This window comes from Astatotilapia calliptera, chromosome 12 (assembly GCF_964374335.1).
Source record: "Astatotilapia calliptera chromosome 12, fAstCal68.1, whole genome shotgun sequence".
NCBI classification, from domain to species: domain Eukaryota; kingdom Metazoa; phylum Chordata; class Actinopteri; order Cichliformes; family Cichlidae; genus Astatotilapia; species Astatotilapia calliptera.
The window spans coordinates 11296886-11321729 of record NC_137433.1 but is presented as its reverse complement, the minus strand read 5'-3'; positions in this window follow the sequence as shown (position 1 = coordinate 11321729).

The window sequence follows — 24844 nt, the reverse complement described above, 5'->3', positions numbered from 1 at the left end:
AGTCTTCTATCAAAAGTTACAGCTATTTATATGAAGTTGTACAAAAACGCTTTCTTTCGCCAAGACAGTGCGTTTCTCACTGTTACATGCATTTGAATGGGGAACTCGACCGAAACAAAGTATAGGTTTTCATTATGTGTATAACTTGAAAATCTTAGCTCAAACAGCTGCAAATCCTGTTTTCCCAGCACAGGGACCTTGAGTTCTATAAGATAAAGCCATAAACATGTTTGTCTGAGTCTTCTATCAAAAGTTACAGCTATTTATATGAAGTTGTACAAAAACGCTTTCTTTTGCCAAGACAGTGCGTTTCTCACTGTTACATGCATTTGAATGGGGAACTCGACCGAAACAAAGTATAGGTTTTCATTATGTGTATAACTTGAAAATCTTAGCTCAAACAGCTGCAAATCCTGTTTTCCCAGCACAGGGACCTTGAGTTCTATAAGATAAAGCCATAAACATATGTATCCGAGTCTTTTATCAAAAGTTACAGCGATTTATATGAAGTTGTACAAAAACGCTTTCTTTCGCCAAGACAGTGCGTTTCTCACTGTTACATGCATTTGAATGGGGAACTCGACCGAAACAAAGTATAGGTTTTCATTATGTGTATAACTTGAAAATCTTAGCTCAAACAGCTGCAAATCCTGTTTTCCCAGCACAGGGACCTTGAGTTCTATAAGATAAAGCCATAAACATGTGTATCCGAGTCTTCTATCAAAAGTTACAGCTATTTATATGAAGTTGTACAAAAACGCTTTCTTTCGCCAAGACAGTGCGTTTCTCACTGTTACATGCATTTGAATGGGGAACTCGACCGAAACAAAGTATAGGTTTTCATTATGTGTATAACTTGAAAATCTTAGCTCAAACAGCTGCAAATCCTGTTTTCCCAGCACAGGGACCTTGAGTTCTATAAGATAAAGCCATAAACATGTGTATCCGAGTCTTCTATCAAAAGTTACAGCGATTTATATGAAGTTGTACAAAAACGCTTTCTTTCGCCAAGACAGTGCGTTTCTCACTGTTACATGCATTTGAATGGGGAACTCGACCGAAACAAAGTATAGGTTTTCATTATGTGTATAACTTGAAAATCTTAGCTCAAACAGCTGCAAATCCTGTTTTCCCAGCACAGGGACCTTGCGTTCTATAAGATAAAGCCATAAACATGTGTATCCGAGTCTTCTATCAAAAGTTACAGCTATTTATATGAAGTTGTACAAAAACGCTTTCTTTCGCCAAGACAGTGCGTTTCTCACTGTTACATGCATTTGAATGGGGAACTCGACCGAAACAAAGTATAGGTTTTCATTATGTGTATAACTTGAAAATCTTAGCTCAAACAGCTGCAAATCCTGTTTTCCCAGCACAGGGACCTTGAGTTCTATAAGATAAAGCCATAAACATGTGTATACGAGTCTTCTATCAAAAGTTACAGCGATTTATATGAAGTTGTACAAAAACGCTTTCTTTCGCCAAGACAGTGCGTTTCTCACTGTTACATGCATTTGAATGGGGAACTCGACCGAAACAAAGTATAGGTTTTCATTATGTGTATAACTTGAAAATCTTAGCTCAAACAGCTGCAAATCCTGTTTTCCCAGCACAGGGGCCTTGCGTTCTATAAGATAAAGCCATAAACATGTGTATACGAGTCTTCTATCAAAAGTTACAGCGATTTATATGAAGTTGTACAAAAACGCTTTCTTTCGCCAAGACAGTGCGTTTCTCACTGTTACATGCATTTGAATGGGGAACTCGACCGAAACAAAGTATAGGTTTTCATTATGTGTATAACTTGAAAATCTTAGCTCAAACAGCTGCAAAACCTGTTTTCCCAGCACGGGGACCTTGAGTTCTATAAGATAAAGCCATAAACATGTGTATACGAGTCTTCTATCAAAAGTTACAGCTATTTATATGAAGTTGTACAAAAACGCTTTATTTCGCCAAGACAGTGCGTTTCTCACTGTTACATGCATTTGAATGGGGAACTCGACCGAAACAAAGTATAGGTTTTCATTATGTGTATAACTTGAAAATCTTAGCTCAAACAGCTGCAAATCCTGTTTTCCCAGCACAGGGACCTTGAGTTCTATAAGATAAAGCCATAAACATGTGTATACGAGTCTTCTATCAAAAGTTACAGCGATTTATATGAAGTTGTACAAAAACGCTTTCTTTCGCCAAGACAGTGCGTTTCTCACTGTTACATGCATTTGAATGGGGAACTCGACCGAAACAAAGTATAGGTTTTCATTATGTGTATAACTTGAAAATCTTAGCTCAAACAGCTGCAAATCCTGTTTTCCCAGCACAGCGACCTTGAGTTCTATAAGATAAAGCCATAAACATGTGTATCCGAGTCTTCTATCAAAAGTTACAGCTATTTATATGAAGTTGTACAAAAACGCTTTCTTTCGCCAAGACAGTGCGTTTCTCACTGTTACATGCATTTGAATGGGGAACTCGACCGAAACAAAGTATAGGTTTTCATTATGTGTATAACTTGAAAATCTTAGCTCAAACAGCTGCAAAACCTGTTTTCCCAGCACGGGGACCTTGAGTTCTATAAGATAAAGCCATAAACATGTGTATACGAGTCTTCTATCAAAAGTTACAGCTATTTATATGAAGTTGTACAAAAACGCTTTATTTCGCCAAGACAGTGCGTTTCTCACTGTTACATGCATTTGAATGGGGAACTCGACCGAAACAAAGTATAGGTTTTCATTATGTGTATAACTTGAAAATCTTAGCTCAAACAGCTGCAAATCCTGTTTTCCCAGCACAGGGACCTTGAGTTCTATAAGATAAAGCCATAAACATGTGTATCCGAGTCTTCTATCAAAAGTTACAGCTATTTATATGAAGTTGTACAAAAACGCTTTCTTTCGCCAAGACAGTGCGTTTCTCACTGTTACATGCATTTGAATGGTGAACTCGACCGAAACAAAGTATAGGTTTTCATTATGTGTATAACTTGAAAATCTTAGCTCAAACAGCTGCAAAACCTGTTTTTCCAGCAAGGGGACCTTGAGTTCTATAAGATAAAGCCATAAACATGTTTGTCTGAGTCTTCTATCAAAAGTTACAGCTATTTATATGAAGTTGTACAAAAACGCTTTCTTTCGCCAAGACAGTGCGTTTCTCACTGTTACATGCATTTGAATGGGGAACTCGACCGAAACAAAGTATAGGTTTTCATTATGTGTATAACTTGGAAATCTTAGCTCAAACAGCTGCAAATCCTGTTTTCCTAGCACAGGGACCTTGAGTTCTATAAGATAAAGCCATAAACATGTGTATCCGAGTCTTCTATCAAAAGTTACAGCTATTTATATGAAGTTGTACAAAAACGCTTTCTTTCGCCAAGACAGTGCGTTTCTCACTGTTACATGCATTTGAATGGGGAACTCGACCGAAACAAAGTATAGGTTTTCATTATGTGTATAACTTGAAAATCTTAGCTCAAACAGCTGCAAAACCTGTTTTCCCAGCACGGGGACCTTGAGTTCTATAAGATAAAGCCATAAACATGTGTATACGAGTCTTCTATCAAAAGTTACAGCTATTTATATGAAGTTGTACAAAAACGCTTTCTTTCGCCAAGACAGTGCGTTTCTCACTGTTACATGCATTTGAATGGGGAACTCGACCGAAACAAAGTATAGGTTTTCATTATGTGTATAACTTGAAAATCTTAGCTCAAACAGCTGCAAATCCTGTTTTCCCAGCACAGGGACCTTGAGTTCTATAAGATAAAGCCATAAACATGTTTGTCTGAGTCTTCTATCAAAAGTTACAGCTATTTATATGAAGTTGTACAAAAACGCTTTCTTTCGCCAAGACAGTGCGTTTCTCACTGTTACATGCATTTGAATGGGGAACTCGACCGAAACAAAGTATAGGTTTTCATTATGTGTATAACTTGAAAATCTTAGCTCAAACAGCTGCAAATCCTGTTTTCCCAGCACAGGGACCTTGAGTTCTATAAGATAAAGCCATAAACATGTGTATCCGAGTCTTCTATCAAAAGTTACAGCTATTTATATGAAGTTGTACAAAAACGCTTTCTTTCGCCAAGACAGTGCGTTTCTCACTGTTGCATGCATTTGAATGGGTAACTCGACCGAAACAAAGTATAGGTTTTCATTATGTGTATAACTTGGAAATCTTAGCTCAAACAGCTGCAAATCCTGTTTTCCCAGCACAGGGACCTTGAGTTCTATAAGATAAAGCCATAAACATGTGTATCCGAGTCTTCTATCAAAAGTTACAGCTATTTATATGAAGTTGTACAAAAACGCTTTCTTTCGCCAAGACAGTGCGTTTCTCACTGTTGCATGCATTTGAATGGGGAACTCGACCGAAACAAAGTATAGGTTTTCATTATGTGAATAACTAGAAAATCTTAGCTCAAACAGCTGCAAATCCTGTTTTCCCAGCACGGGGATATTGAGTTCTATAAGATAAAGCCATAAACATGTGTATCCGAGTCTTCTATCAAAAGTTACAGCTATTTATATGAAGTTGTACAAAAACGCTTTCTTTCGCCAAGACAGTGCGTTTCTCACTGTTACATGCATTTGAATGGGGAACTCGACCGAAACAAAGTATAGGTTTTCATTATGTGTATAACTTGAAAATCTTAGCTCAAACAGCTGCAAATCCTGTTTTCCCAGCACAGGGACCTTGAGTTCTATAAGATAAAGCCATAAACATATGTATCCGAGTCTTCTATCAAAAGTTACAGCGATTTATATGAAGTTGTACAAAAACGCTTTCTTTCGCCAAGACAGTGCGTTTCTCACTGTTACATGCATTTGAATGGGGAACTCGACCGAAACAAAGTATAGGTTTTCATTATGTGTATAACTTGAAAATCTTAGCTCAAACAGCTGCAAATCCTGTTTTCCCAGCACAGCGACCTTGAGTTCTATAATATAAAGCCATAAACATGTGTATACGAGTCTTCTATCAAAAGTTACAGCTATTTATATGAAGTTGTACAAAAACGCTTTCTTTCGCCAAGACAGTGCGTTTCTCACTGTTACATGCATTTGAATGGGGAACTCGACCGAAACAAAGTATAGGTTTTCATTATGTGTATAACTTGAAAATCTTAGCTCAAACAGCTGCAAATCCTGTTTTCCCAGCACAGGGACCTTGAGTTCTATAAGATAAAGCCATAAACATGTGTATACGAGTCTTCTATCAAAAGTTACAGCGATTTATATGAAGTTGTACAAAAACGCTTTCTTTCGCCAAGACAGTGCGTTTCTCACTGTTACATGCATTTGAATGGGGAACTCGACCGAAACAAAGTATAGGTTTTCATTATGTGTATAACTTGAAAATCTTAGCTCAAACAGCTGCAAATCCTGTTTTCCCAGCACAGGGACCTTGAGTTCTATAAGATAAAGCCATAAACATGTGTATCCGAGTCTTCTATCAAAAGTTACAGCTATTTATATGAAGTTGTACAAAAACGCTTTCTGTCGCCAAGACAGTGCGTTTCTCACTGTTACATGCATTTGAATGGGGAACTCGACCGAAACAAAGTATAGGTTTTCATTATGTGTATAACTTGAAAATCTTAGCTCAAACAGCTGCAAATCCTGTTTTCCCAGCACAGGGACCTTGAGTTCTATAAGATAAAGCCATAAACATGTGTATCCGAGTCTTCTATCAAAAGTTACAGCTATTTATATGAAGTTGTACAAAAACGCTTTCTGTCGCCAAGACAGTGCGTTTCTCACTGTTACATGCATTTGAATGGGGAACTCGACCGAAACAAAGTATAGGTTTTCATTATGTGTATAACTTGAAAATCTTAGCTCAAACAGCTGCAAATCCTGTTTTCCCAGCACGGGGACCTTGAGTTCTATAAGATAAAGCCATAAACATGTGTATACGAGTCTTCTATCAAAAGTTACAGCTATTTATATGAAGTTGTACAAAAACGCTTTCTGTCGCCAAGACAGTGCGTTTCTCACTGTTACATGCATTTGAATGGGGGACTCGACCGAAACAAAGTATAGGTTTTCATTATGTGTATAACTTGAAAATCTTAGCTCAAACAGCTGCAAATCCTGTTTTCCCAGCACAGCGACCTTGAGTTCTATAATATAAAGCCATAAACATGTGTATACGAGTCTTCTATCAAAAGTTACAGCTATTTATATGAAGTTGTACAAAAACGCTTTCTTTCGCCAAGACAGTGCGTTTCTCACTGTTACATGCATTTGAATGAGTAACTCGACCGAAACAAAGTATAGGTTTTCATTATGTGTATAACTTGGAAATCTTAGCTCAAACAGCTGCAAATCCTGTTTTCCCAGCACAGGGACCTTGAGTTCTATAAGATAAAGCCATAAACATGTGTATCCGAGTCTTCTATCAAAAGTTACAGCTATTTATATGAAGTTGTACAAAAACGCTTTCTTTCGCCAAGACAGTGCGTTTCTCACTGTTGCATGCATTTGAATGGGGAACTCGACCGAAACAAAGTGTAGGTTTTCATTATGTGAATAACTTGAAAATCTTAGCTCAAACAGCTGCAAATCCTGTTTTCCCAGCACGGGGACCTTGAGTTCTATAAGATAAAGCCATAAACATGTGTATACGAGTCTTCTATCAAAAGTTACAGCTATTTATATGAAGTTGTACAAAAACGCTTTCTTTCGCCAAGACAGTGCGTTTCTCACTGTTACATGCATTTGAATGGGGAACTCGACCGAAACAAAGTATAGGTTTTCATTATGTGTATAACTTGAAAATCTTAGCTCAAACAGCTGCAAATCCTGTTTTCCCAGCACAGGGACCTTGAGTACTATAAGATAAAGCCATAAACATATGTATCCGAGTCTTCTATCAAAAGTTACAGCGATTTATATGAAGTTGTACAAAAACGCTTTCTTTCGCCAAGACAGTGCGTTTCTCACTGTTACATGCATTTGAATGGGGAACTCGACCGAAACAAAGTATAGGTTTTCATTATGTGTATAACTTGAAAATCTTAGCTCAAACAGCTGCAAATCCTGTTTTCCCAACACAGCGACCTTGAGTTCTATAATATAAAGCCATAAACATGTGTATCCGAGTCTTCTATCAAAAGTTACAGCTATTTATATGAAGTTGTACAAAAACGCTTTCTTTCGCCAAGACAGTGCGTTTCTCACTGTTACATGCATTTGAATGGGGAACTCGACCGAAACAAAGTATAGGTTTTCATTATGTGTATAACTTGAAAATCTTAGCTCAAACAGCTGCAAATCCTGTTTTCCCAGCACAGCGACCTTGAGTTCTATAATATAAAGCCATAAACATGTGTATCCGAGTCTTCTATCAAAAGTTACAGCTATTTATATGAAGTTGTACAAAAACGCTTTCTTTCGCCAAGACAGTGCGTTTCTCACTGTTACATGCATTTGAATGGGGAACTCGACCGAAACAAAGTATAGGTTTTCATTATGTGTATAACTTGAAAATCTTAGCTCAAACAGCTGCAAATCCTGTTTTCCCAGCACAGGGACCTTGAATTCTATAAGATAAAGCCATAAACATGTTTGTCTGAGTCTTCTATCAAAAGTTACAGCTATTTATATGAAGTTGTACAAAAACGCTTTCTTTCGCCAAGACAGTGCGTTTCTCACTGTTACATGCATTTGAATGGGTAACTCGACCGAAACAAAGTATAGGTTTTCATTATGTGTATAACTTGAAAATCTTAGCTCAAACAGCTGCAAATCCTGTTTTCCCAGCACAGGGACCTTGAGTTCTATAAGATAAAGCCATAAACATGTTTGTCTGAGTCTTCTATCAAAAGTTACAGCTATTTATATGAAGTTGTACAAAAACGCTTTCTTTCACCAAGACAGTGCGTTTCTCACTGTTACATGCATTTGAATGGGGAACTCGACCGAAACAAAGTATAGGTTTTCATTATGTGTATAACTTGAAAATCTTAGCTCAAACAGCTGCAAATTCTTTTTTACCAGCACAGGGACCTTGAGTACTATAAGATAAAGCCATAAACATATGTATCCGAGTCTTCTATCAAAAGTTACAGCGATTTATATGAAGTTGTACAAAAACGCTTTCTTTCGCCAAGACAGTGCGTTTCTCACTGTTACATGCATTTGAATGGGGAACTCGACCGAAACAAAGTATAGGTTTTCATTATGTGTATAACTTGAAAATCTTAGCTCAAACAGCTGCAAATCCTGTTTTCCCAACACAGCGACCTTGAGTTCTATAATATAAAGCCATAAACATGTGTATCCGAGTCTTCTATCAAAAGTTACAGCTATTTATATGAAGTTGTACAAAAACGCTTTCTTTCGCCAAGACAGTGCGTTTCTCACTGTTACATGCATTTGAATGGGGAACTCGACCGAAACAAAGTATAGGTTTTCATTATGTGTATAACTTGAAAATCTTAGCTCAAACAGCTGCAAATCCTGTTTTCCCAGCACAGCGACCTTGAGTTCTATAATATAAAGCCATAAACATGTGTATCCGAGTCTTCTATCAAAAGTTACAGCTATTTATATGAAGTTGTACAAAAACGCTTTCTTTCGCCAAGACAGTGCGTTTCTCACTGTTACATGCATTTGAATGGGGAACTCGACCGAAACAAAGTATAGGTTTTCATTATGTGTATAACTTGAAAATCTTAGCTCAAACAGCTGCAAATCCTGTTTTCCCAGCACGGGGACCTTGAATTCTATAAGATAAAGCCATAAACATGTTTGTCTGAGTCTTCTATCAAAAGTTACAGCTATTTATATGAAGTTGTACAAAAACGCTTTCTGTCGCCAAGACAGTGCGTTTCTCACTGTTACATGCATTTGAATGGGGAACTCGACCGAAACAAAGTATAGGTTTTCATTGTGTGAATAACTTGAAAATCTTAGCTCAAACAGCTGCAAATCCTGTTTTCCCAGCACGGGGACCTTGAGTTCTATAAGATAAAGCCATAAACATGTGTATACGAGTCTTCTATCAAAAGTTACAGCTATTTATATGAAGTTGTACAAAAACGCTTTCTTTCGCCAAGACAGTGCGTTTCTCACTGTTACATGCATTTGAATGGGGAACTCGACCGAAACAAAGTATAGGTTTTCATTATGTGTATAACTTGAAAATCTTAGCTCAAACAGCTGCAAATCCTGTTTTCCCAGCACAGGGACCTTGAGTTCTATAAGATAAAGCCATAAACATGTTTGTCTGAGTCTTCTATCAAAAGTTACAGCTATTTATATGAAGTTGTACAAAAACGCTTTCTTTCGCCAAGACAGTGCGTTTCTCACTGTTACATGCATTTGAATGGGTAACTCGACCGAAACAAAGTATAGGTTTTCATTATGTGTATAACTTGGAAATCTTAGCTCAAACAGCTGCAAATCCTGTTTTCCCAGCACAGGGACCTTGAGTTCTATAAGATAAAGCCATAAACATGTGTATCCGAGTCTTCTATCAAAAGTTACAGCTATTTATATGAAGTTGTACAAAAACGCTTTCTTTCGCCAAGACAGTGCGTTTCTCACTGTTGCATGCATTTGAATGGGGAACTCGACCGAAACAAAGTGTAGGTTTTCATTATGTGAATAACTTGAAAATCTTAGCTCAAACAGCTGCAAATCCTGTTTTCCCAGCACGGGGACCTTGAGTTCTATAAGATAAAGCCATAAACATGTGTATACGAGTCTTCTATCAAAAGTTACAGCTATTTATATGAAGTTGTACAAAAACGCTTTCTTTCGCCAAGACAGTGCGTTTCTCACTGTTACATGCATTTGAATGGGGAACTCGACCGAAACAAAGTATAGGTTTTCATTATGTGTATAACTTGAAAATCTTAGCTCAAACAGCTGCAAATCCTGTTTTCCCAGCACAGGGACCTTGAGTTCTATAAGATAAAGCCATAAACATATGTATCCGAGTCTTCTATCAAAAGTTACAGCGATTTATATGAAGTTGTACAAAAACGCTTTCTTTCGCCAAGACAGTGCGTTTCTCACTGTTACATGCATTTGAATGGGGAACTCGACCGAAACAAAGTATAGGTTTTCATTATGTGTATAACTTGAAAATCTTAGCTCAAACAGCTGCAAATCCTGTTTTCCCAGCACAGCGACCTTGAGTTCTATAATATAAAGCCATAAACATGTGTATACGAGTCTTCTATCAAAAGTTACAGCTATTTATATGAAGTTGTACAAAAACGCTTTCTTTCGCCAAGACAGTGCGTTTCTCACTGTTACATGCATTTGAATGGGGAACTCGACCGAAACAAAGTATAGGTTTCATTATGTGTATAACTTGAAAATCTTAGCTCAAACAGCTGCAAATCCTGTTTTCCCAGCACAGGGACCTTGAGTTCTATAAGATAAAGCCATAAACATGTTTGTCTGAGTCTTCTATCAAAAGTTACAGCTATTTATATGAAGTTGTACAAAAACGCTTTCTTTCGCCAAGACAGTGCGTTTCTCACTGTTACATGCATTTGAATGGGTAACTCGACCGAAACAAAGTATAGGTTTTCATTATGTGTATAACTTGGAAATCTTAGCTCAAACAGCTGCAAATCCTGTTTTCCCAGCACGGGGACCTTGAGTTCTATAAGATAAAGCCATAAACATGTGTATCCGAGTCTTCTATCAAAAGTTACAGCTATTTATATGAAGTTGTACAAAAACGCTTTCTTTCGCCAAGACAGTGCGTTTCTCACTGTTACATGCATTTGAATGGGGAACTCGACCGAAACAAAGTATAGGTTTTCATTATGTGTATAACTTGAAAATCTTAGCTCAAACAGCTGCAAATCCTGTTTTCCCAGCACAGGGACCTTGAGTTCTATAAGATAAAGCCATAAACATATGTATCCGAGTCTTCTATCAAAAGTTACAGCGATTTATATGAAGTTGTACAAAAACGCTTTCTTTCGCCAAGACAGTGCGTTTCTCACTGTTACATGCATTTGAATGGGGAACTCGACCGAAACAAAGTATAGGTTTTCATTATGTGTATAACTTGAAAATCTTAGCTCAAACAGCTGCAAATCCTGTTTTCCCAGCACAGCGACCTTGAGTTCTATAATATAAAGCCATAAACATGTGTATACGAGTCTTCTATCAAAAGTTACAGCTATTTATATGAAGTTGTACAAAAACGCTTTCTTTCGCCAAGACAGTGCGTTTCTCACTGTTACATGCATTTGAATGGGGAACTCGACCGAAACAAAGTATAGGTTTTCATTATGTGTATAACTTGAAAATCTTAGCTCAAACAGCTGCAAATCCTGTTTTCCCAGCACAGGGACCTTGAGTTCTATAAGATAAAGCCATAAACATGTGTATCCGAGTCTTCTATCAAAAGTTACAGCTATTTATATGAAGTTGTACAAAAACGCTTTCTGTCGCCAAGACAGTGCGTTTCTCACTGTTACATGCATTTGAATGGGGAACTCGACCGAAACAAAGTATAGGTTTTCATTATGTGTATAACTTGGAAATCTTAGCTCAAACAGCTGCAAAACCTTTTTGCCCAGCACGGGGACCTTGAGTTCTATAAGATAAAGCCATAAACATGTGTATACTAGTCTTCTATCAAAAGTTACAGCTATTTATATGAAGTTGTACAAAAACGCTTTCTTTCGCCAAGACAGTGCGTTTCTCACTGTTACATGCATTTGAATGGGTAACTCGACCGAAACAAAGTATAGGTTTTCATTATGTGTATAACTTGGAAATCTTAGCTCAAACAGCTGCAAATCCTGTTTTCCCAGCACAGGGACCTTGAGTTCTATAAGATAAAGCCATAAACATGTGTATCCGAGTCTTCTATCAAAAGTTACAGCTATTTATATGAAGTTGTACAAAAACGCTTTCTTTCGCCAAGACAGTGCGTTTCTCACTGTTGCATGCATTTGAATGGGGAACTCGACCGAAACAAAGTGTAGGTTTTCATTATGTGAATAACTTGAAAATCTTAGCTCAAACAGCTGCAAATCCTGTTTTCCCAGCACGGGGACCTTGAGTTCTATAAGATAAAGCCATAAACATGTGTATCCGAGTCTTCTATCAAAAGTTACAGCTATTTATATGAAGTTGTACAAAAACGCTTTCTTTCGCCAAGACAGTGCGTTTCTCACTGTTACATGCATTTGAATGGGGAACTCGACCGAAACAAAGTATAGGTTTTCATTATGTGTATAACTTGAAAATCTTAGCTCAAACAGCTGCAAATCCTGTTTTCCCAGCACAGGGACCTTGAGTTCTATAAGATAAAGCCATAAACATATGTATCCGAGTCTTCTATCAAAAGTTACAGCGATTTATATGAAGTTGTACAAAAACGCTTTCTTTCGCCAAGACAGTGCGTTTCTCACTGTTACATGCATTTGAATGGGGAACTCGACCGAAACAAAGTATAGGTTTTCATTATGTGTATAACTTGAAAATCTTAGCTCAAACAGCTGCAAATCCTGTTTTCCCAGCACAGGGACCTTGAGTTCTATAAGATAAAGCCATAAACATGTGTATCCGAGTCTTCTATCAAAAGTTACAGCTATTTATATGAAGTTGTACAAAAACGCTTTCTGTCGCCAAGACAGTGCGTTTCTCACTGTTACATGCATTTGAATGGGGAACTCGACCGAAACAAAGTATAGGTTTTCATTATGTGTATAACTTGGAAATCTTAGCTCAAACAGCTGCAAAACCTTTTTGCCCAGCACGGGGACCTTGAGTTCTATAAGATAAAGCCATAAACATGTGTATACTAGTCTTCTATCAAAAGTTACAGCTATTTATATGAAGTTGTACAAAAACGCTTTCTTTCGCCAAGACAGTGCGTTTCTCACTGTTACATGCATTTGAATGGGTAACTCGACCGAAACAAAGTATAGGTTTTCATTATGTGTATAACTTGGAAATCTTAGCTCAAACAGCTGCAAATCCTGTTTTCCCAGCACAGGGACCTTGAGTTCTATAAGATAAAGCCATAAACATGTGTATCCGAGTCTTCTATCAAAAGTTACAGCTATTTATATGAAGTTGTACAAAAACGCTTTCTTTCGCCAAGACAGTGCGTTTCTCACTGTTGCATGCATTTGAATGGGGAACTCGACCGAAACAAAGTGTAGGTTTTCATTATGTGAATAACTTGAAAATCTTAGCTCAAACAGCTGCAAATCCTGTTTTCCCAGCACGGGGACCTTGAGTTCTATAAGATAAAGCCATAAACATGTGTATCCGAGTCTTCTATCAAAAGTTACAGCTATTTATATGAAGTTGTACAAAAACGCTTTCTTTCGCCAAGACAGTGCGTTTCTCACTGTTACATGCATTTGAATGGGGAACTCGACCGAAACAAAGTATAGGTTTTCATTATGTGTATAACTTGAAAATCTTAGCTCAAACAGCTGCAAATCCTGTTTTCCCAGCACAGGGACCTTGAGTTCTATAAGATAAAGCCATAAACATATGTATCCGAGTCTTCTATCAAAAGTTACAGCGATTTATATGAAGTTGTACAAAAACGCTTTCTTTCGCCAAGACAGTGCGTTTCTCACTGTTACATGCATTTGAATGGGGAACTCGACCGAAACAAAGTATAGGTTTTCATTATGTGTATAACTTGAAAATCTTAGCTCAAACAGCTGCAAATCCTGTTTTCCCAGCACAGCGACCTTGAGTTCTATAATATAAAGCCATAAACATGTGTATACGAGTCTTCTATCAAAAGTTACAGCTATTTATATGAAGTTGTACAAAAACGCTTTCTTTCGCCAAGACAGTGCGTTTCTCACTGTTACATGCATTTGAATGGGGAACTCGACCGAAACAAAGTATAGGTTTTCATTATGTGTATAACTTGAAAATCTTAGCTCAAACAGCTGCAAATCCTGTTTTCCCAGCACAGGGACCTTGAGTTCTATAAGATAAAGCCATAAACATGTGTATCCGAGTCTTCTATCAAAAGTTACAGCTATTTATATGAAGTTGTACAAAAACGCTTTCTGTCGCCAAGACAGTGCGTTTCTCACTGTTACATGCATTTGAATGGGGAACTCGACCGAAACAAAGTATAGGTTTTCATTATGTGTATAACTTGAAAATCTTAGCTCAAACAGCTGCAAATCCTGTTTTCCCAGCACAGGGACCTTGAGTTCTATAAGATAAAGCCATAAACATGTTTGTCTGAGTCTTCTATCAAAAGTTACAGCTATTTATATGAAGTTGTACAAAAACGCTTTCTTTCGCCAAGACAGTGCGTTTCTCACTGTTACATGCATTTGAATGGGTAACTCGACCGAAACAAAGTATAGGTTTTCATTATGTGTATAACTTGGAAATCTTAGCTCAAACAGCTGCAAATCCTGTTTTCCCAGCACAGGGACCTTGAGTTCTATAAGATAAAGCCATAAACATGTGTATCCGAGTCTTCTATCAAAAGTTACAGCTATTTATATGAAGTTGTACAAAAACGCTTTCTTTCGCCAAGACAGTGCGTTTCTCACTGTTGCATGCATTTGAATGGGGAACTCGACCGAAACAAAGTGTAGGTTTTCATTATGTGAATAACTTGAAAATCTTAGCTCAAACAGCTGCAAATCCTGTTTTCCCAGCACGGGGACCTTGAGTTCTATAAGATAAAGCCATAAACATGTGTATACGAGTCTTCTATCAAAAGTTACAGCTATTTATATGAAGTTGTACAAAAACGCTTTCTTTCGCCAAGACAGTGCGTTTCTCACTGTTACATGCATTTGAATGGGGAACTCGACCGAAACAAAGTATAGGTTTTCATTATGTGTATAACTTGAAAATCTTAGCTCAAACAGCTGCAAATCCTGTTTTCCCAGCACAGGGACCTTGAGTTCTATAAGATAAAGCCATAAACATGTTTGTCTGAGTCTTCTATCAAAAGTTACAGCTATTTATATGAAGTTGTACAAAAACGCTTTCTTTCGCCAAGACAGTGCGTTTCTCACTGTTACATGCATTTGAATGGGTAACTCGACCGAAACAAAGTATAGGTTTTCATTATGTGTATAACTTAGAAATCTTAGCTCAAACAGCTGTAAATCCTGTTTTCCCAGCACAGGGACCTTGAGTTCTATAAGATAAAGCCATAAACATGTGTATCCGAGTCTTCTATCAAAAGTTACAGCTATTTATATGAAGTTGTACAAAAACGCTTTCTTTCGCCAAGACAGTGCGTTTCTCACTGTTACATGCATTTGAATGGGTAACTCGACCGAAACAAAGTATAGGTTTTCATTATGTGTATAACTTGGAAATCTTAGCTCAAACAGCTGTAAATCCTGTTTTCCCAGCACAGGGACCTTGAGTTCTATAAGATAAAGCCATAAACATGTGTATCCGAGTCTTCTATCAAAAGTTACAGCTATTTATATGAAGTTGTACAAAAACGCTTTCTTTCGCCAAGACAGTGCGTTTCTCACTGTTACATGCATTTGAATGGGGAACTCGACCGAAACAAAGTATAGGTTTTCATTATGTGTATAACTTGAAAATCTTAGCTCAAACAGCTGCAAATCCTGTTTTCCCAGCACGGGGACCTTGAGTTCTATAAGATAAAGCCATAAACATGTGTATACGAGTCTTCTATCAAAAGTTACAGCTATTTATATGAAGTTGTACAAAAACGCTTTCTTTCGCCAAGACAGTGCGTTTCTCACTGTTACATGCATTTGAATGGGGAACTCGACCGAAACAAAGTATAGGTTTTCATTATGTGTATAACTTGAAAATCTTAGCTCAAACAGCTGCAAATCCTGTTTTCCCAGCACAGGGACCTTGAGTTCTATAAGATAAAGCCATAAACATATGTATCCGAGTCTTCTATCAAAAGTTACAGCGATTTATATGAAGTTGTACAAAAACGCTTTCTTTCGCCAAGACAGTGCGTTTCTCACTGTTACATGCATTTGAATGGGGAACTCGACCGAAACAAAGTATAGGTTTTCATTATGTGTATAACTTGAAAATCTTAGCTCAAACAGCTGCAAATCCTGTTTTCCCAGCACAGGGACCTTGAGTTCTATAAGATAAAGCCATAAACATGTGTATCCGAGTCTTCTATCAAAAGTTACAGCTATTTATATGAAGTTGTACAAAAACGCTTTCTGTCGCCAAGACAGTGCGTTTCTCACTGTTACATGCATTTGAATGGGGAACTCGACCGAAACAAAGTATAGGTTTTCATTATGTGTATAACTTGAAAATCTTAGCTCAAACAGCTGCAAATCCTGTTTTCCCAGCACAGGGACCTTGAGTTCTATAAGATAAAGCCATAAACATGTGTATCCGAGTCTTCTATCAAAAGTTACAGCTATTTATATGAAGTTGTACAAAAACGCTTTCTTTCGCCAAGACAGTGCGTTTCTCACTGTTACATGCATTTGAATGGGGAACTCGACCGAAACAAAGTATAGGTTTTCATTATGTGTATAACTTGAAAATCTTAGCTCAAACAGCTGCAAATCCTGTTTTCCCAGCACGGGGACCTTGAGTTCTATAAGATAAAGCCATAAACATGTGTATACGAGTCTTCTATCAAAAGTTACAGCTATTTATATGAAGTTGTACAAAAACGCTTTCTGTCGCCAAGACAGTGCGTTTCTCACTGTTACATGCATTTGAATGGGGAACTCGACCGAAACAAAGTATAGGTTTTCATTATGTGTATAACTTGAAAATCTTAGCTCAAACAGCTGCAAATCCTGTTTTCCCAGCACAGCGACCTTGAGTTCTATAAGATAAAGCCATAAACATGTGTATACGAGTCTTCTATCAAAAGTTACAGCTATTTATATGAAGTTGTACAAAAACGCTTTCTTTCGCCAAGACAGTGCGTTTCTCACTGTTACATGCATTTGAATGGGGAACTCGACCGAAACAAAGTATAGGTTTTCATTATGTGTATAACTTGAAAATCTTAGCTCAAACAGCTGCAAATCCTGTTTTCCCAGCACAGGGACCTTGAGTTCTATAAGATAAAGCCATAAACATGTTTGTCTGAGTCTTCTATCAAAAGTTACAGCTATTTATATGAAGTTGTACAAAAACGCTTTCTTTCGCCAAGACAGTGCGTTTCTCACTGTTACATGCATTTGAATGGGTAACTCGACCGAAACAAAGTATAGGTTTTCATTATGTGTATAACTTGGAAATCTTAGCTCAAACAGCTGCAAATCCTGTTTTCCCAGCACAGGGACCTTGAGTTCTATAAGATAAAGCCATAAACATGTGTATCCGAGTCTTCTATCAAAAGTTACAGCTATTTATATGAAGTTGTACAAAAACGCTTTCTTTCGCCAAGACAGTGCGTTTCTCACTGTTGCATGCATTTGAATGGGGAACTCGACCGAAACAAAGTGTAGGTTTTCATTATGTGAATAACTTGAAAATCTTAGCTCAAACAGCTGCAAATCCTGTTTTCCCAGCACGGGGACCTTGAGTTCTATAAGATAAAGCCATAAACATGTGTATCCGAGTCTTCTATCAAAAGTTACAGCTATTTATATGAAGTTGTACAAAAACGCTTTCTTTCGCCAAGACAGTGCGTTTCTCACTGTTACATGCATTTGAATGGGGAACTCGACCGAAACAAAGTATAGGTTTTCATTATGTGTATAACTTGACAATCTTAGCTCAAACAGCTGCAAATCCTGTTTTCCCAGCACAGGGACCTTGAGTTCTATAAGATAAAGCCATAAACATATGTATCCGAGTCTTCTATCAAAAGTTACAGCGATTTATATGAAGTTGTACAAAAACGCTTTCTTTCGCCAAGACAGTGCGTTTCTCACTGTTACATGCATTTGAATGGGGAACTCGACCGAAACAAAGTATAGGTTTTCATTATGTGTATAACTTGAAAATCTTAGCTCAAACAGCTGCAAATCCTGTTTTCCCAGCACAGGGACCTTGAGTTCTATAAGATAAAGCCATAAACATGTGTATCCGAGTCTTCTATCAAAAGTTACAGCTATTTATATGAAGTTGTACAAAAACGCTTTCTGTCGCCAAGACAGTGCGTTTCTCACTGTTACATGCATTTGAATGGGGAACTCGACCGAAACAAAGTATAGGTTTTCATTATGTGTATAACTTGAAAATCTTAGCTCAAACAGCTGCAAATCCTGTTTTCCCAGCACAGGGACCTTGAGTTCTATAAGATAAAGCCATAAACATGTGTATCCGAGTCTTCTATCAAAAGTTACAGCTATTTATATGAAGTTGTACAAAAACGCTTTCTTTCGCCAAGACAGTGCGTTTCTCACTGTTACATGCATTTGAATGGGGAACTCGACCGAAACAAAGTATAGGTTTTCATTATGTGTATAACTTGAAAATCTTAGCTCAAACAGCTGCAAATCCTGTTTTCCCAGCACAGGGACCTTGAGTTCTATAATATAAAGCCATAAACATGTGTATACGAGTCTTCTATCAAAAGTTACAGCTATTTATATGAAGTTGTACAAAAACGCTTTCTTTCGCCAAGACAGTGCGTTTCTCACTGTTACATGCATTTGAATGGGGAACTCGACCGAAACAAAGTATAGGTTTCATTATGTGTATAACTTGAAAATCTTAGCTCAAACAGCTGCAAATCCTGTTTTCCCAGCACAGGGACCTTGAGTTCTATAAGATAAAGCCATAAACATGTTTGTCTGAGTCTTCTATCAAAAGTTACAGCTATTTATATGAAGTTGTACAAAAACGCTTTCGTTCGCCAAGACAGTGCGTTTCTCACTGTTACATGCATTTGAATGGGTAACTCGACCGAAACAAAGTATAGGTTTTCATTATGTGTATAACTTGGAAATCTTAGCTCAAACAGCTGCAAATCCTGTTTTCCCAGCACAGGGACCTTGAGTTCTATAAGATAAAGCCATAAACATGTGTATCCGAGTCTTCTATCAAAAGTTACAGCTATTTATATGAAGTTGTACAAAAACGCTTTCTGTCGCCAAGACAGTGCGTTTCTCACTGTTACATGCATTTGAATGGGGAACTCGACCGAAACAAAGTATAGGTTTTCATTATGTGTATAACTTGAAAATCTTAGCTCAAACAGCTGCAAATCCTGTTTTCCCAGCACAGGGACCTTGAGTTCTATAAGATAAAGCCATAAACATGTTTGTCTGAGTCTTCTATCAAAAGTTACAGCTATTTATATGAAGTTGTACAAAAACGCTTTCTTTCGCCAAGACAGTGCGTTTCTCACTGTTACATGCATTTGAATGGGTAACTCGACCGAAACAAAGTATAGGTTTTCATTATGTGTATAACTTGGAAATCTTAGCTCAAACAGCTGCAAATCCTGTTTTCCCAGCACAGGGACCTTGAGTTCTATAAGATAAAGCCATAAACATATGTATCCGAGTCTTCTATCAAAAGTTACAGCTATTTATATGAAGTTGTACAAAAACGCTTTCTTTCGCCAAGACAGTGCGTTTCTCACTGTTACATGCATTTGAATGGGGAACTCGACCGAAACAAAGTATAGGTTTTCATTATGTGTATAACTTGAAAATCTTAGCTCAAACAGCTGCAAATCCTGTTTTCCCAGCACAGGGACCTTGAGTTCTATAAGATAAAGCCATAAACATATGTATCCGAGTCTTCTATCAAAAGTTACAGCTATTTATATGAAGTTGTACAAAAACGCTTTCTTTCGCCAAGACAGTGCGTTTCTCACTGTTACATGCATTTGAATGGGGAACTCGACCGAAACAAAGTGTAGGTTTTCATTATGTGAATAACTTGAAAATCTTAGCTCAAACAGCTGCAAATCCTGTTTTCCCAGCACGGGGACCTTGAGTTCTATAAGATAAAGCCATAAACATGTGTATACGAGTCTTCTATCAAAAGTTACAGCTATTTATATGAAGTTGTACAAAAACGCTTTCTTTCGCCAAGACAGTGCGTTTCTCACTGTTACATGCATTTGAATGGGGAACTCGACCGAAACAAAGTATAGGTTTTCATTATGTGTATAACTTGAAAATCTTAGCTCAAACAGCTGCAAATCCTGTTTTCCCAGCACAGGGACCTTGAGTTCTATAAGATAAAGCCATAAACATATGTATCCGAGTCTTCTATCAAAAGTTACAGCGATTTATATGAAGTTGTACAAAAACGCTTTCTTTCGCCAAGACAGTGCGTTTCTCACTGTTACATGCATTTGAATGGGGAACTCGACCGAAACAAAGTATAGGTTTTCATTATGTGTATAACTTGAAAATCTTAGCTCAAACAGCTGCAAATCCTGTTTTCCCAGCACAGGGACCTTGAGTTCTATAAGATAAAGCCATAAACATGTGTATACGAGTCTTCTATCAAAAGTTACAGCTATTTATATGAAGTTGTACAAAAACGCTTTCTTTCGCCAAGACAGTGCGTTTCTCACTGTTGCATGCATTTGAATGGGGAACTCGACCGAAACAAAGTATAGGTTTTCATTATGTGTATAACTTGAAAATCTTAGCTCAAACAGCTGCAAATCCTGTTTTCCCAGCACAGGGACCTTGAGTTCTATAAGATAAAGCCATAAACATGTGTATCCGAGTCTTCTATCAAAAGTTACAGCTATTTATATGAAGTTGTACAAAAACGCTTTCTTTCGCCAAGACAGTGCGTTTCTCACTGTTACATGCATTTGAATGGGGAACTCGACCGAAACAAAGTATAGGTTTTCATTATGTGTATAACTTGGAAATCTTAGCTCAAACAGCTGCAAAACCTTTTTGCCCAGCACGGGGACCTTGAGTTCTATAAGATAAAGCCATAAACATGTGTATACTAGTCTTCTATCAAAAGTTACAGCTATTTATATGAAGTTGTACAAAAACGCTTTCTTTCGCCAAGACAATGCGTTTCTCACTGTTACATGCATTTGAATGGGGAACTCGACCGAAACAAAGTATAGGTTTTCATTATGTGTATAACTTGAAAATCTTAGCTCAAACAGCTGCAAATCCTGTTTTCCCAGCACAGGGACCTTGAGTTCTATAAGATAAAGCCATAAACATGTTTGTCTGAGTCTTCTATCAAAAGTTACAGCTATTTATATGAAGTTGTACAAAAACGCTTTCTTTCGCCAAGACAGTGCGTTTCTCACTGTTACATGCATTTGAATGGGGAACTCGACCGAAACAAAGTATAGGTTTTCATTATGTGTATAACTTGGAAATCTTACCTCAAACAGCTGCAAATCCTGTTTTCCCAGCACAGGGACCTTGAGTTCTATAAGATAAAGCCATAAACATGTTTGTCTGAGTCTTCTATCAAAAGTTACAGCTATTTATATGAAGTTGTACAAAAACGCTTTATTTCGCCAAGACAATGCGTTTCTCACTGTTACATGCATTTGAATGGGGAACTCGACCGAAACAAAGTATAGGTTTTCATTATGTGTATAACTTGAAAATCTTAGCTCAAACAGCTGCAAATCCTGTTTTCCCAGCACGGGGACCTTGAGTTCTATAAGATAAAGCCATAAACATGTTTGTCTGAGTCTTCTATCAAAAGTTACAGCTATTTATATGAAGTTGTACAAAAACGCTTTATTTCGCCAAGACAATGCGTTTCTCACTGTTACATGCATTTGAATGGGGAACTCGACCGAAACAAAGTATAGGTTTTCATTATGTGTATAACTTGGAAATCTTAGCTCAAACAGCTGCAAAACCTGTTCTGTTTTCCCAGCACGGGGACCTTGAGTTCTATAAGATAAAGCCATAAACATGTTTGTCCGAGTCTTCTATCAAAAGTTACAGCGATTTATATGAAGTTGTACAAAAACGCTTTCTTTCGCCAAGACAGTGCGTTTCTCACTGTTACATGCATTTGAATGGGGAACTCGACCGAAACAAAGTATAGGTTTTCATTATGTGTATAACTTGAAAATCTTAGCTCAAACAGCTGCAAATCCTGTTTTCCCAGCACAGGGACCTTGAGTTCTATAAGATAAAGCCATAAACATGTGTATCCGAGTCTTCTATCAAAAGTTACAGCTATTTATATGAAGTTGTACAAAAACGCTTTCTGTCGCCAAGACAGTGCGTTTCTCACTGTTACATGCATTTGAATGGGGAACTCGACCGAAACAAAGTATAGGTTTTCATTATGTGTATAACTTGAAAATCTTAGCTCAAACAGCTGCAAATCCTGTTTTCCCAGCACAGGGACCTTGAGTTCTATAAGATAAAGCCATAAACATGTGTATCCGAGTCTTCTATCAAAAGTTACAGCTATTTATATGAAGTTGTACAAAAACGCTTTCTTTCGCCAAGACAGTGCGTTTCTCACTGTTACATGCATTTGAATGGGGAACTCGACCGAAACAAAGTATAGGTTTTCATTATGTGTATAACTTGAAAATCTTAGCTCAAACAGCTGCAAATCCTGTTTTCCCAGCACAGGGACCTTGAGTTCTATAATATAAAGCCATAAACATGTGTATACGAGTCTTCTATCAAAAGTTACAGCTATTTATATGAAGTTGTACAAAAACGCTTTCTTTCGCCAAGACAGTGCGTTTCTCACTGTTACATGCATTTGAATGGGGAACTCGACCGAAACAAAGTATAGGTTTCATTATGTGTATAACTTGAAAATCTTAGCTCAAACAGCTGCAAATCCTGTTTTCCCAGCACAGGGACCTTGAGTTCTATAAGATAAAGCCATAAACATGTTTGTCTGAGTCTTCTATCAAAAGTTACAGCTATTTATATGAAGTTGTACAAAAACGCTTTCGTTCGCAAGACAGTGCGTTTCTCACTGTTACATGCATTTGAATGGGTAACTCGACCGAAACAAAGTATAGGTTTTCATTATGTGTATAACTTGGAAATCTTAGCTCAAACAGCTGCAAATCCTGTTTTCCCAGCACAGGGACCTTGAGTTCTATAAGATAAAGCCATAAACATGTGTATCCGAGTCTTCTATCAAAAGTTACAGCTATTTATATGAAGTTGTACAAAAACGCTTTCTGTCGCCAAGACAGTGCGTTTCTCACTGTTACATGCATTTGAATGGGGAACTCGACCGAAACAAAGTATAGGTTTTCATTATGTGTATAACTTGAAAATCTTAGCTCAAACAGCTGCAAATCCTGTTTTCCCAGCACAGGGACCTTGAGTTCTATAAGATAAAGCCATAAACATGTTTGTCTGAGTCTTCTATCAAAAGTTACAGCTATTTATATGAAGTTGTACAAAAACGCTTTCTTTCGCCAAGACAGTGCGTTTCTCACTGTTACATGCATTTGAATGGGTAACTCGACCGAAACAAAGTATAGGTTTTCATTATGTGTATAACTTGGAAATCTTAGCTCAAACAGCTGCAAATCCTGTTTTCCCAGCACAGGGACCTTGAGTTCTATAAGATAAAGCCATAAACATATGTATCCGAGTCTTCTATCAAAAGTTACAGCTATTTATATGAAGTTGTACAAAAACGCTTTCTTTCGCCAAGACAGTGCGTTTCTCACTGTTACATGCATTTGAATGGGGAACTCGACCGAAACAAAGTATAGGTTTTCATTATGTGTATAACTTGAAAATCTTAGCTCAAACAGCTGCAAATCCTGTTTTCCCAGCACAGGGACCTTGAGTTCTATAAGATAAAGCCATAAACATATGTATCCGAGTCTTCTATCAAAAGTTACAGCGATTTATATGAAGTTGTACAAAAACGCTTTCTTTCGCCAAGACAGTGCGTTTCTCACTGTTACATGCATTTGAATGGGGAACTCGACCGAAACAAAGTGTAGGTTTTCATTATGTGAATAACTTGAAAATCTTAGCTCAAACAGCTGCAAATCCTGTTTTCCCAGCACGGGGACCTTGAGTTCTATAAGATAAAGCCATAAACATGTGTATACGAGTCTTCTATCAAAAGTTACAGCTATTTATATGAAGTTGTACAAAAACGCTTTCTTTCGCCAAGACAGTGCGTTTCTCACTGTTACATGCATTTGAATGGGGAACTCGACCGAAACAAAGTATAGGTTTTCATTATGTGTATAACTTGAAAATCTTAGCTCAAACAGCTGCAAATCCTGTTTTCCCAGCACAGGGACCTTGAGTTCTATAAGATAAAGCCATAAACATATGTATCCGAGTCTTCTATCAAAAGTTACAGCGATTTATATGAAGTTGTACAAAAACGCTTTCTTTCGCCAAGACAGTGCGTTTCTCACTGTTACATGCATTTGAATGGGGAACTCGACCGAAACAAAGTATAGGTTTTCATTATGTGTATAACTTGAAAATCTTAGCTCAAACAGCTGCAAATCCTGTTTTCCCAGCACAGGGACCTTGAGTTCTATAAGATAAAGCCATAAACATGTGTATCCGAGTCTTCTATCAAAAGTTACAGCTATTTATATGAAGTTGTACAAAAACGCTTTCTGTCGCCAAGACAGTGCGTTTCTCACTGTTACATGCATTTGAATGGGGAACTCGACCGAAACAAAGTATAGGTTTTCATTATGTGTATAACTTGAAAATCTTAGCTCAAACAGCTGCAAATCCTGTTTTCCCAGCACAGGGACCTTGAGTTCTATAAGATAAAGCCATAAACATGTGTATCCGAGTCTTCTATCAAAAGTTACAGCTATTTATATGAAGTTGTACAAAAACGCTTTCTTTCGCCAAGACAGTGCGTTTCTCACTGTTACATGCATTTGAATGGGGAACTCGACCGAAACAAAGTATAGGTTTTCATTATGTGTATAACTTGAAAATCTTAGCTCAAACAGCTGCAAATCCTGTTTTCCCAGCACAGCG